This window comes from Bos indicus, chromosome 9 (genome assembly GCF_029378745.1).
Source record: "Bos indicus isolate NIAB-ARS_2022 breed Sahiwal x Tharparkar chromosome 9, NIAB-ARS_B.indTharparkar_mat_pri_1.0, whole genome shotgun sequence".
In the NCBI taxonomy this organism is placed as follows: domain Eukaryota; kingdom Metazoa; phylum Chordata; class Mammalia; order Artiodactyla; family Bovidae; genus Bos; species Bos indicus.
The window spans coordinates 66932246-66936573 of NC_091768.1; the positions used below are offsets into that span (position 1 = coordinate 66932246).

Below are 4328 nucleotides of genomic sequence, written 5' to 3' on the forward strand. Positions count from 1 at the left end.
GAGTTCATAGGGTCGTAAAAGGCAGCAACATACCTACCACCTGATTTCAATCAATCAGCAAGCTTACTGTACTGTTTACACTTGAAAAAATTTTAAACTATTCTAGTAAATTCTGGAATTTTTTATGTTATTTTAAAGGTTCTTGATCTTGTAGACAAAGAGTTCCTCTAAAACAAAACACAAAACATCCACAATAGCCAGTCCCTTCACCATTTTTTCTAACTTACTAGATCACCGGTTTATCAGTGATTATCACTGCTCTACATGTGCAAGAAAAGTTCTTTAGTAACAAACTGTAGAAATGATCCCTGTGAGTGTAGTCTTGCCAATCCCATTTTTAGCTCCTGTATTGCCCAATATGTAGCATACCATCTGTTAATCTAATGAAATGCCTCAAGGCTCAAATTGTAAATTTTGAAACTTTTAACTTCTTTTGATATGTGATTGAAGATCCCATTCTAATTTGGATTAGATGCTGGATGAAGTTTAAGCAGATTTGGGACTGGGCTGCATGACTAACATCATTCATCTTAATTCCCAGCTTCTAGGCAAGAACGGTTTTGGAATCCATTTACTTTCACTCCAATCATACTTATGAGAGGGATACCAAACAGTTACAGAAAATCTGAGCAGATGTGAGAAAGGAGGAGCAGTGTAAACTCTTCAAAGAATTGCTAGATGGGTTTGCTGCTGTCACTTCAGTCGTGTCCAACTCTGTGCGACCCCATAGACGGCAGCCCACCAGGCTCTGCCGTCTCTGGGATTCTCCAGGCAAGAACACTGGAGTGGGTTGCCATTTCCTTCTCCAATGCATAAAAGTGAAAAGTGAAAGTGAAGTCGCTCAGTCGTGTCCGACCCTCAGCGACCCCATGGACTGCAGCCTACCAGGCTCCTCCATCCATGGGATTTTCTAGGCAAGAGTACTGGAGTGGGGTGCCATTGCCTTCTCCGAGATGGGTTTAGAGATGCCAAAGCTATTACTGGTGGATAGCCAGTATGAAGAGTCCTATGTTCTTAGAGAACATGTTTAAAAAATGAGTAGATGGAGACTTGAAGGAGAGATAGACAAATTGAACCATGTTAAATATAAGCCAGGCAGAAGATTAAATTCAGGCCAGGGTTTGTTATTGTTTTGTGATATTATCCACTCTAGGGTGATGAAGGTACCTTTGGAACATAAAGAACTCACTGACTTCATGTAGTTACCCCAGAGATATAAAGAGTATAGTTTGAAAAACAAATGAAACAAATGGCTGGACTTGAGGAGGGAGGCACGGGCGAGAAGCTGAGAGGTCAAGAATATGAAAAGGAAATTAGTCACCAAAAGCCTACACATGGTGAGAGACCTACATAAAATAAAGAGATTAATTTATGAAACAAATTAAATGGTTAAAAGGTGCATGTTTTGATTATCTTGTGTGATCATCTAACTTTCTGAACTGATCGACATGAATGTGAGACCACAAGCATTTCAGTAATAAAAAAATCTCAGGCCACAACTGCTGAAGAAACTTGAAACCCATGCAGGTGTCTGAGTGAGATGCTTCTCCAGGACTCAGGAGTAATTGTGGAGGAGCACTCACTGTTAGGGCTTCCCAGGTGGTGCTAGTGGTAAAGATCTCACCTCCCAATGCTAGGAGACACAAGAGATGGGGTTTGATCCCTGGGCCAGGAAGATTCTTGCCTGGAGAATACCATGGACAGAGGAGCCTGGAGGGCTACAGCCCATAGGGTTGCAAAAAGTTGGAAACAACCGAGGCGACTTAGTACGCATGTACACACAGTGACTGTTAACAGTGCTTGGTAATCTATGATTGATTCATATTTGCAGCAGTATAAACCATTGGTCTACCTAACCTATGTTACCAAATGTATCTATTTCTCCATGGTTAGTTAGTTAGGCTTTTCAATTGAAAATGAAGTGAAAATGACACTTCAATTGAAAGTGTCAGATCCAAGCTAAGTAGTAAAAGAAAAACATATGGCCTTATAAATATTACAGAAGCTCCCTAGTTTAGACATGCTGGATGTATGTGCATATTATAATATCAGAAAGGGATAGTTCTCTTTCTCCCCATATCTCTCTCATGTCTGTTTTCCTCATGTTGATGCTTAACAGTTTTCTCTACCTAGCAAAAAAAAAAAAAAAAAAATATTTATAACCTTAAAGGTAAACTCCAAATCTGTATCATTCTTGGAACTCTGGATCTGAGAAAGTAGAATATGATCTTTTTTCCACATTCTTACCAATCTTCAAAAAGACACTGCTTAATCTTGCTTGAAAAGATCTTCAAATGGGGCCAACCTCTCTATTTAGGCATATGTGATATACTGATTGGCCAACTTTGGTTCATCCAGTTATGGGCCAAGTTGTGTTTTCCCCAGACTCATATACTGAAGTGCTAACCCCCAGTAACTCAGAATGTTACTGTATTCTTGGAATTGTTCTTCAAGGATGTATTTAAATCACTGCAAATCGTGACTGCAGTCATGGAATTAAAAGACACTTGCTCCTTGGAAAGAAAGCTATGACAAACCTAGACAGTGTATTAAAAAGCAGAGACGCCACTTTGCCAACAAAGGTGCATATATTTAAAGCTATGGTTTTTCCAGTAGTCATGTATGCATGTGAGAGTTGGATCATAAAGAAGGCTAAGCACCAAAGGACTGATGCTTTTGAATTGCAGTGCTGGAGAAGACTCTGGAGAATTCCTTGGACTGCAAGGAGATCAAACCAATCAACCCTAAAGGAAACCAACCCTGAATGTTCACAGGAAGGACTGATACTGAAATTGAAGCTCCAGTTCTTTTGCCATCTGATGCAAAGAGCTAATTCACTGGAAAAGACCCTGATGCTGGAAAACACTGAAGGCAAAAGGAGAAGGATCCGATGGTTAGATAGCATCACTGTCAATGGATATAAATCTGAACAAACTCCAGGACATAGTGAAGGACAGAGGAGACTGGCATGCTGCAGTCCATGGGGTCACAAAGAGTTCAGACATGACTTAGTTACTGAACAACAACAAAATTAAAATGAGGTCATTAGGGTGGGCCTTAATCCAAAATGGCCATGTTTCTTTATAAGAGGAAATTTAGATGTAGATGTGTACAGAGAGGAAGACCATATAAAGGTATAGGGAGAAGATGGCCACCTACAAGCCAGAGAATAAGACCTCAGAAGAAATCAACCTTATTGACACTTTGATCCTGGACTTCTAGCCTTTGAAACTGTGATAAAATAAATTTCTACTGTTTAAGCCATCTAGTCTTTGGTACTTTGTCTTGGCCACCATAGCAAACTAAAACACATTTCTAGTCCTATAGTACCCAACCACTAACTCTAGAATGGGAGACAGGCAAGCCACAGGAGGAAAGGAGAGTTTTCATGACTTGCAGGAGAGAGTGGTGCTGCACATATCACAAGTATTAAAGTTTCCACAGACAGAGAGTAAACGGCCTGCCTTGGTCAACGGGTCATGATTTCATAGAACCATTGTGAAAGGAGAGTTTATTATAACTGGTTTCTTATCTAAACTTTTCAAAACATTCTGAACCTCAGCTTCAATCACCACAATTTTGCATATGTTGGAATAGCAGCAGAGGTTAGTATTTACAAGGCAAGAGAGTGCCACACAAAGTGGCAGATAGTGTTAACTGGAGGGGTGTAGTCAGAAAAAGCCACATTCTTAAATATTCCTGGTAGGCTGGGTATAAAGAAGCTACCAGTTTTCTCAACTAGAATATCACTCAAGGCATACGTTAAAGAAAGCAGTTTCACTCTTGTAGATTGCATGGGAATCTACAGTGGACAGAGAAAGTGAGGAATGCCTTTTCCCTTTTTTTTTTTTTTTTTTTAAGTCTTTTGTCTGACAGTGATAGCTAGATGATGTATTTTCTAGGAGGGCTGCTTTTCTATTATCAAGTCAAGTGTTACTGACTAACTTGAAAGAAGTTTGAGTAGGAGATACCACAAACAGAATGGACAGAAACAATGGATGGAGCCTGATTCTAGCCCGCTAAAATTGAGAAGAAGAAAAAAAAATGTACTCAGTAAACCTCTTAATGCAGTAATTTAAAATATTTGGGGCATTTGAGTTTCCCTCTGAAAAAAATGAAAAAGTGTTGGGTCTCACTGCTAAAGCCATTTCCACCAGACAGATAAATAAGTACCTGCTGCGAGGGCATTTGTGTTGCTCTGAAATCTTGAAACAGATATGGAAAGAAAAGGCATCGAGTGAAAAGGCATCACTCACATGGAGCGATGGCAGGAGTGGGCCCTGAAATCTGTCAGGTGGGACAACATGGGTCTGGACAGTCTGGCGAGG

General features: G+C 40.0%; 1 pseudogene; it reads right to left on the reverse strand.

Moving 5' to 3' along the window:
- Window positions 1-231: 231 nt before the first annotated feature.
- LOC139185034 (small nucleolar RNA U3) lies at window positions 232-324 on the reverse strand (annotated as a pseudogene).
- Window positions 325-4328: the final 4004 nt, after the last annotated feature.